A 10,355-nucleotide genomic window follows, 5' to 3' on the forward strand; every position below is an offset into this window, starting at 1 on the left:
GTACGTATATTACCTCCATCCTTTGTTGCTGTGGGGTGAGACTTCCCCAATCCTTCATTAAAACCCACCCATGGGCTCATCTAAAAAAACAAGGTAGTGTAATTAGTGTAGATAAAAAGAATTAAAGCTTTTCTTCTCTGCACCCCATGAGTACAGCTGAAAATCTTATTTCTGCGATTAGCTGCCTATGAAGCAAAATGATGAGTTTGCCCAATACATAATATTTATCCCCATTAAAGCTTAAGTTGGCTTTTCCATATCCGATCAACCAAAAGGTATATTCTCATGCTAATGAGTCAGAGTTTTGCTGACCTTTATGTTGCAAACTAAATGTTCTCACTTCTAAATATTAAATGTCAGTGAGTCACAGCGGCAGAGAACATACACCAATATTTCGTGTTTCACCATCATGGAAAACCACACGAGTTTTAGTTTCTTATTCTCTGTGGGGTCCGTCTCGAGACATGAGTTGACGTTTTTGCTCAACACAAGATAGGAAGTTGGAAGGAAAACCTGAGAAATCTTGGGTTTAAATTTTGTTTTTCTTTTCAGTCACCCAGACATAAAAAGCTGTATAATAAAAGTCCTTTCAAATTAAACATGAAACCCAAATTATTTTGTTATTAAAACATCAATTCCAGTATATAACCGTTATTGCGGCTCTGGCTGGCTCCAAGGGGGTGCGGGCCCGGGTGATATCACACCATTTACACCCCTGGTAGTTATGCCACTACAAATATGGGGAGGTTAATATCATTTGCTACTTTGCTTTCCCCATTGCATATGAAGGTGTCATGGACTCATCATGTGGTTTCAGTCGAGCCTGACCTTAGGCTGGCCCCAACCTTCCTTATCTTTTGTCTTCTCCCTTAATAGTCCAATTGTGCACTATTTTAGTCCACTAGTGGGCCAAGGTCTAAAGTACTCCTGCAGCCCACACCCCCTTGGGGCCCGCCAGAGCCGCGATAATGGTTATCGCGGGTGGCTGGGCAGGGGGACAGCCAAGACTCTACTGTTAGTTATTCGGCAGCTGACGCCTGCACCCAGCAGGAAAAAACAAAGTGGGTTTCAATCACCACTAAAAAGAAATCTGACAAACCATAAGCAGCCATACCATAGCCGACCATACATACAATAAATATGTCACAAGTTTGCTCGTCACTCCCTCAAAGTGGCTACTTCCGGCATAACTCTGCTTATGTACCTGGAGTCGTACATCTTAGTCTCGCAAGATGAACTTTCTGGCGTCTAAATTCCTTGTCTGGCAGTAACGCAGGAGCTTTGTTAAAGGAGAACTAAAGCCTAACTAAAGAAGTAGGTAGAAATGTGTACATTATGTTTTGTGCTTCTGTACCAGCCCAAGGCAACCACAGCCCTTTAGCAGTAAAGATCTGTGTCTCCAAAGATGCCCCAGTAGCTCCCCATCTTCTTTTATGCTGATTCACTGCACATGCTCTGTGCTGCTGTCACTTACTGAGGTTAGGGACCCACTCACAATATACAGTACACATAGAATAGAAATGTAAAAATATAAGGCTGATTAGTAATTAATAGAGATAATTACTACATGGCAGTAGGGATGTAGCGAACGTCGGAAAAAAAGTTCGCGAACATATTCGCGAACTTGCGCAAAAACGCGAGCGGTTCGCGAACGGTTCGCGAACCCCATAGACTTCAATGGGAAGGCGAACTTTAACATCTAGAAAAGACATTTCTGGCCAGAAAAATGATTTTAAAGTTGTTTAAAGGGTGCAACGACCTGGACAGTGGCATGCCAGAGGGGGATCAAGGGCAAAAATGTATCTGAAAAATCTGCCTGTGTGTGCTTGGAAGAGATAGTGTAGGGGGAGAGCTGTTAGTGATTTCAGGGACAGATGATAGTAAGTTTGCTGGCTAGTAATCTGCTTGATACTGCTCTGTATTGGAGGGACAGAAGTCTGCAGGGATTTGAGGGACATTTTAGCTTAGGTAGCTTTGCTGGCTAGTAATCTACTGTTCTCTTTAAACAACTGCCATACGTTGACCTTGTAGGCATTGTTTGCCCAGTTTTTTTGGACGCAGCCACTGAAGCACAGTTGCCAGAAAAAATATGCCATATAAATGCTGAAAATAGTCATTTTTCGCCATACGTTGACCTTGTAGACATTGTTTGCCCAGTTTTTTTGGACGCAGCCACTGAAGCACAGTTGCCAGAAAAATTATGCCATATAAATGCTGAAAATATAAATTTTTTTGGTTGCAGCCACTGAAGCACAGAGGCCAGAAAAATTACGCCATATAAATGCAGAAAATATGCATTTTTTTGGTCGCAGCCACTGAAGCACAGTTGACAGAAAAATTATGCCATATAAATGCTGAAAATATAAACTTTTTGGTTGCAGCCACTGAAGCACAGAGGCCAGAAAAATTATGCCATATAAATGCAGAAAACATGCATTTTTTTGGTCGCAGCCACTGAAGCACAGTTGACAGAAAAATTATGCCATATAAATGCTGAAAATATAAATTTTTTTGGTTGCAGCCACTGAAGCACAGAGGCCAGAAAAATTATGCCATATAAATGCAGAAAATATGCATTTTTTTGGTCGCAGCCACTGAAGCACAGTTGCCAGAAAAAATATGCCATATAAATGCTGAAAATAGTCATTTTTTGCCATATACGTTGAGTCAACGTATGGCAAAAAATGACTATTTTCAGCATTTATATGGCATATTTTTTCTGGCCTCTGTGCTTCAGTGGCTGCGGCCAAAAAAACTGGGCAAACAATGCCTACAAGGTCAACGTCGTTGACCTTGTAGGCATTGTTTGCCCAGTTTTTTTGGCCGCAGCCACTGAAGCACAGAGGCCAGAAAAAATATGCCATATAAATGCTGAAAATAGTCATTTTTTTGGTCGCAGCCACTGAAGCACAGTTGCCAGAAAAATTATGCCATATAAATGCTGAAAATATAAATTTTTTTGGTTGCAGCCACTGAAGCACAGAGGCCAGAAAAATTATGCCATATAAATGCAGAAAATATGCATTTTTTTGGTTGCAGCCACTGAAGCACAGAGGCCAGAAAAATTATGCCATATAAATGCAGAAAATATGCATTTTTTTGGATGCAGCCACTGAAGCACAGTTGCCAGAAAAAATATGCCATATCAATGCTGAAAATAGTCATTTTTTGCCATACGTTGACCTTGTAGACATTGTTTGCCCAGTTTTTTTGGTTGCAGCCACTGAAGCACAGAGGCCAGAAAAAATTAAACCAGTAGGGTTTGCACCCTAGTTTGTAACGGTGGCGGAGGGAGGAGGAGGACGCTAAAGGACAGCTGTGTGTGGAGTCATGAGGCTTGAAGAGAAGGACAGCTGCATAGAAGTCAGAACAAGTCTTCCGGCGTGCAGTAACCCTCCGAGATCCACCCCTCATTCATTTTAATAAAGGTCAGGTAATCGACACTTTTGTGACCTAGGCGAGTTCTCTTCTCAGTTACAATCCCTCCTGCTGCACTGAAGGTCCTTTCTGAGAGCACACTTGAGGCTGGGCAAGACAAGAGGTTCATGGCAAATTGTGACAGCTCTGGCCACAGATCAAGCCTGCGCACCCAGTAGTCCAGGGGTTCATCGCTCCTCAGAGTGTCGATATCTGCAGTTAATGCCAGGTAGTCCGCTACCTGCCGGTCGAGGCGTTCTTTGAGGGTGGATCCAGAAGGGTTGTGGCGCTGCCTTGGACAGAAAAACATTTGCATGTCTGACGTTACAGACTGGCCAAAGGGCTTTGTCCTTGCAGGTGTGCTCGTGGCAGGATTACTGGCACCTCTGCCCCTGGAATGTTGATGAGTTCCTGAAGTGACATCACCCTTAAAAGCATTGTACAACATGTTTTGCAGGCTGGTTTGTAAATGCCGCATCTTTTCGGACTTGTGGTATGTTGGTAACATTTCTGACACTTTATGCTTGTACCGAGGGTCTAGTAGCGTTGCGACCCAGTACAGGTCCTTCTCCTTAAGCCTCTTGATACGGGGGTCCTTCAACAGGCATGACAGCATGAAAGACCCCATTCTCACAAGGTTGGATGCAGAGCTATCCATCTCCGCTTCCTCATTATCAAGGACTGCATCATCCACGGTCTCCTCCCCCCAGCCACGTACAAGACCAGGGGTCCCCAAAAGGTCACCACTAGCCCCCTGGGAAGCCTGCTCCTGTTGGTCCTCCTCCTCCTCCTCCACAAAGCCACCTTCCTCCTCTGACTCCACTTCTGGCACCTCTCCCTGCGTTGCAGCAGGTGCCTGGGTTCGTTCTGGTGATTCCGACCAGAAATCGTGCGCTTCCAGCTCCTCGTCACGCTGGTCTACAGCCTCATCTGTCACTCGTCGCACGGCACGCTCCAGGAAGAAAGCGAAGGGTATTAGGTCGCTGATGGTGCCTTCGGTGCGACTGACCATATTTGTCACCTCTTCAAAAGGTCGCATGAGCCTGCAGGCATCGCGCATAAGCACCCAGTAACGGGGGAAAAAAATCCCCAGCTGTGCAGATCCAGTCCTACCACCCAGTTCAAAAAGGTACTCGTTGACGGCCCTTTGTTGTTGCAGCAGACGTTCCAACATAAGGAGCGTTGAATTCCAGCGAGTCTGGCTGTCAGAAATCAAACGCCTGACTGGCATGTTGTAGCGCTGCTGAATGTCAGCAAGGCGTGCCATGGCTGTGTAGGAACGTCTGAAATGGGCCGACACCTTTCTGGACTGGGTGAGAACGTCCTGGAATCCTGGGTACTTGGAGACAAAACGTTGGACTATTAAATTTAACACATGTGCCATGCAGGGCACATGTGTTAAATTGCCTAGTCTCAACGCTGCCAACAGATTGCTTCCATTGTCACACACCACTTTTCCGATCTGCAGTTGGTGTGGGGTCAGCCACCGATCGGCCTGTGACTGCAGAGATGACAGGAGTACAGATCCGGTATGGTTTTTGCTTTCCAGGCACGTCATCCCCAAGACAGCGTGACAACGGCGTACCTGGCACGTCGAATAGCCTAGGGGGAGCTGGGGGTGCACAGGTGTGGAGGAGGAGAAGGAGGACCCAGCAGCAGAGTAAGAAGAAGAAGAAGACGAGGTAGAGAGCGATGGAGGAGTAGAGGTGGTGGCAGAACCGCGTGCAATCCGTGGCGGTGACACCAACTCCACTGTTGTTGTTGAGCTACCCATTCCCTGCTTCCCAGCCATTACCAAGTTCACCCAGTGGGCAGTGTAGGTGACATACCTGCCCTGACCATGCTTGGAGGACCATGCGTCAGTAGTCATATGGACCTTTGGCCCAACACTAAGTGACAGAGATGCGGTAACTTGGCTCTGCACATGTTGGTACAGGTGTGGTATTCCCTTTTTAGAAAAAAAATTGCGGCTGGGTACCTTCCACTGCGGTGTCCCAATTGCTACAAATTTGCGGAAGGCCTCAGAGTCCACCAGCTGGTATGGTAAAAGCTGGCGGGCTAAGAGTGCAGACAAGCCAGCTGTCAGACGCCGGGCAAGGGGGTGACAGTCAGACATTGGCTTCTTACGCTCAAACATGGCCTTCACAGAAACTTGGCTGGTGGCAGATGACTGGGAATGGGAACAGGTGGTCAAGGTGGAAGGCGGAGTGGAGGGTGGTTCAGACGGGTCAAGGAGAGCAGAGGTAGAGCAGTAAGATGCTGGACCAGAAGGAGTGTGGCTTTTAGTTTGCCTGTTGCCTTTGAGGTGTTGCTCCCAAAGTGCTTTGTGCTTGCCGCTCATGTGCCTTCGCATAGAAGTTGTACCTATGTGGCTGTTGGGCTTACCAAGGCTCAGTTTCTGACTGCACTCATTGCAAATTACAATGCTTTTGTCAGAGGCACACACATTAAAAAAATCCCACACTGCTGACTTTTTGGAAGTGTGCGATCTGGCGGTAACAGTAGAAGTTGGCGGAGTTGGCGGTATTGGCGGCAATGGCGGGTGCGTTGGCCGGCTGAACACAGGTGCCGATACATGTTGTTGCCCTGCTGATCCCTGCGGGCTGTCCTCCCTGCTTCTTCTAAGTCTTATTCTCCTACTGCCTCTCTGACTCTCCGTCTCTCCATCTGAACTACCCTCCTCTTGCTCTCTTCTACTAGGCACCCACAAAACATCAATCTCCTCATCATCATTCTCCTCAGATGCATCAATTTCTTCTGACACATCACAGAAGGAAGCAGCAGCGGGGACCTCCTCCTCATCACTCATTATGTCCATCTCTATCGTGTTCTCTGCCAGAATTAAATCTGGTGTAAGGTCCTCATCTCCTTCATCTTCTTCTGGCAATAATGGTTGCGCATTACTCAGTTCAAGAAACTCATTGGAAAATAACTCCTCTGACCCCAGTGAAGAAGGGGCACCGGTGGTGGAGGAAGTGTTACGTGGGGTGGCCATAGCAGTGGAGGATGAGGAGGATGTTGTGGTAAAGTTAGAAACGGTAGAGGATGGGGTGTGCTGTGTAAGCCAGTCAACTACCTCTTCAGCATTTTGGGAGTTCAGGGTCATTGGCTTTTTAAAACTGGGCAATTTGCTAGGGCCACAGGATTGCATAGCAGCACGGCCCCTAGCACGGCCTCTGCGTGGCGGCCTGCCTTTGCCTGGCATTATTTTTAAAAAAAACAACAACAACAACAAAAACTCAGTTGGTTTTTCTGGAAACGATAATACACACAGCTAGATGGCGGGTTGAAGAAAACACTGTGCAAATAATGCCTACAAAGTCAACGTATACACTACTACAGCGGTGGATACGGATTACGTAAAATATATGAATGCTGCTTGAAAAAAAGTAACTCAAGTGGTTTTTCTAGAGACGATAATATTATCAATATTTAGACAAAATGTGAACAAGGTCACACAGCTCGATGGCGGGTTGAAGAAAACAGTGTGCAAATAATGCCTACAAGGCCAACGTATACACTACTACAGCGGTGGATACGGATTACGTAAAATATATGAATGCTGCTTGAAAAAAGTGACTCCGGTGTTTTTTCTGGAGACGGTAATATTATGGATATTTAGACAGAATGGGAACAAGGTCACACAGCTCGATGGCGGGTTGAAGAAAACAGTGTGCAAATAATGCCTACAAGGTCAACGTATACACTACTACAGCGGTGGATACGGATTACGTAAAATATATGAATGCTGCTTGAAAAAAAGTAACTCAAGTGGTTTTTCTAGAGACGATAATATTATCAATATTTAGACAAAATGTGAACAAGGTCACACAGCTCGATGGCGGGTTGAAGAAAACAGTGTGCAAATAATGCCTACAAGGCCAACGTATACACTACTACAGCGGTGGATACGGATTACGTAAAATATATGAATGCTGCTTGAAAAAAGTGACTCCGGTGTTTTTTCTGGAGACGGTAATATTATGGATATTTAGACAGAATGGGAACAAGGTCACACAGCTCGATGGCGGGTTGAAGAAAACAGTGTGCAAATAATGCCTACAAGGTCAACGTATACACTACTACAGCGGTGGATACGGATTACGTAAAATATATGAATGCTGCTTGAAAAAAAGTAACTCAAGTGGTTTTTCTAGAGACGATAATATTATCAATATTTAGACAAAATGTGAACAAGGTCACACAGCTCGATGGCGGGTTGAAGAAAACAGTGTGCAAATAATGCCTACAAGGCCAACGTATACACTACTACAGCGGTGGATACGGATTACGTAAAATATATGAATGCTGCTTGAAAAAAGTGACTCCGGTGTTTTTTCTGGAGACGGTAATATTATGGATATTTAGACAGAATGGGAACAAGGTCACACAGCTCGATGGCGGGTTGAAGAAAACAGTGTGCAAATAATGCCTACAAGGTCAACGTATACACTACTACAGCGGTGGATACGGATTACGTAAAATATATGAATGCTGCTTGAAAAAAAGTAACTCAAGTGGTTTTTCTAGAGACGATAATATTATCAATATTTAGACAAAATGTGAACAAGCTCACACAGCTCGATGGCGGGTTGAAGAAAACACTGTGCAAATAATGCCTACAAGGCCAACGTATACACTACTACAGCGGTGGATACGGATTACGTAAAATATATGAATGCTGCTTGAAAAAAGTGACTCCGGTGTTTTTTCTGGAGACGGTAATATTATGGATATTTAGACAGAATGGGAACAAGGTCACACAGCTCGATGGCGGGTTGAAGAAAACAGTGTGCAAATAATGCCTACAAGGCCAACGTATACACTACTACAGCGGTGGATACGGATTACGTAAAATATATGAATGCTGCTTGAAAAAAGTGACTCCGGTGTTTTTTCTGGAGACGGTAATATTATGGATATTTAGACAGAATGTGAACAAGGTCACACAGCTCGATGGCGGGTTGAAGAAAACAGTGTGCAAATAATGCCTACAAGGCCAACGTATACACTACTACAGCGGTGGATACGGATTACGTAAAATATATGAATGCTGCTTGAAAAAAGTGACTCCGGTGTTTTTTCTGGAGACGGTAATATTATGGATATTTAGACAGAATGGGAACAAGGTCACACAGCTCGATGGCGGGTTGAAGAAAACAGTGTGCAAATAATGCCTACAAGGCCAACGTATTCACTACTACAGCGGTGGATACGGATTACGTAAAATATATGAATGCTGCTTGAAAAAAGTGACTCCGGTGTTTTTTCTGGAGACGGTAATATTATGGATATTTAGACAGAATGGGAACAAGGTCACACAGCTCGATGGCGGGTTGAAGAAAACAGTGTGCAAATAATGCCTACAAGGCCAACGTATACACTACTACAGCGGTGGATACGGATTACGTAAAATATATGAATGCTGCTTGAAAAAAAGTAACTCAAGTGGTTTTTCTAGAGACGATAATATTATCAATATTTAGACAAAATGTGAACAAGGTCACACAGCTCGATGGCGGGTTGAAGAAAACAGTGTGCAAATAATGCCTACAAGGCCAACGTATACACTACTACAGCGGTGGATACGGATTACGTAAAATATATGAATGCTGCTTGAAAAAAGTGACTCCGGTGTTTTTTCTGGAGACGGTAATATTATGGATATTTAGACAGAATGTGAACAAGGTCACACAGCTCGATGGCGGGTTGAAGAAAACAGTGTGCAAATAATGCCTACAAGGCCAACGTATACACTACTACAGCGGTGGATATGGATTACGTAAAATATATGAATGCTGCTTGAAAAAAGTGACTCCGGTGTTTTTTCTGGAGACGGTAATATTATGGATATTTAGACAGAATGGGAACAAGGTCACACAGCTCGATGGCGGGTTGAAGAAAACAGTGTGCAAATAATGCCTACAAGGCCAACGTATTCACTACTACAGCGGTGGATACGGATTACGTAAAATATATGAATGCTGCTTGAAAAAAGTGACTCCGGTGTTTTTTCTGGAGACGGTAATATTATGGATATTTAGACAGAATGGGAACAAGGTCACACAGCTCGATGGCGGGTTGAAGAAAACAGTGTGCAAATAATGCCTACAAGGCCAACGTATACACTACTACAGCGGTGGATACGGATTACGTAAAATATATGAATGCTGCTTGAAAAAAGTGACTCCGGTGTTTTTTCTGGAGACGGTAATATTATGGATATTTAGACAGAATGGGAACAAGGTCACACAGCTCGATGGCGGGTTGAAGAAAACAGTGTGCAAATAATGCCTACAAGGCCAACGTATACACTACTACAGCGGTGGATACGGATTACGTAAAATATATGAATGCTGCTTGAAAAAAGTGACTCCGGTGTTTTTTCTGGAGACGGTAATATTATGGATATTTAGACAGAATGTGAACAAGGTCACACAGCTCGATGGCGGGTTGAAGAAACAGTGTGCAAATAATGCCTACAGGGCAAATAATGCCTAAAAGGTCAACTTATACACTACTACAGCGGTAGTAAAATAAAAAAAAGTAAAATAAAAAAAAAATGAATATTAAAAAAAAAAAAATTAAAGTTGGTGCTGCTGAACTACTAGGAGCAGCAGATTAGCACACCAGTCCCACTCCCCAACACTGCTAGACTAATAGCACTGGGCTCTTATAGTAGTAGTAGTAGTAGTAGTAGTAGTAGTAGTAGTAAAACAACAAAAAAATAAATAAAAGCAGTCCTTACAAGGACTACTGTTATTGCAGCAGTCAGCAGATGAGATCAGAAGCAGGACAGCTGCCCACTGCAGCTACATACAGAGCACTGCAGTAGAAGGTAGATTACTAGCCAGCAAAGCTACCTAAGCTTAAATGTCCCTCAAACCCCTGCAGACTTCTGTCCCTCCAATAACAGAGCAGTATCAAAACGATTACTA

Source organism: Xenopus laevis, chromosome 3L, assembly GCF_017654675.1.
Source record: "Xenopus laevis strain J_2021 chromosome 3L, Xenopus_laevis_v10.1, whole genome shotgun sequence".
NCBI lineage: Eukaryota > Metazoa > Chordata > Amphibia > Anura > Pipidae > Xenopus > Xenopus laevis.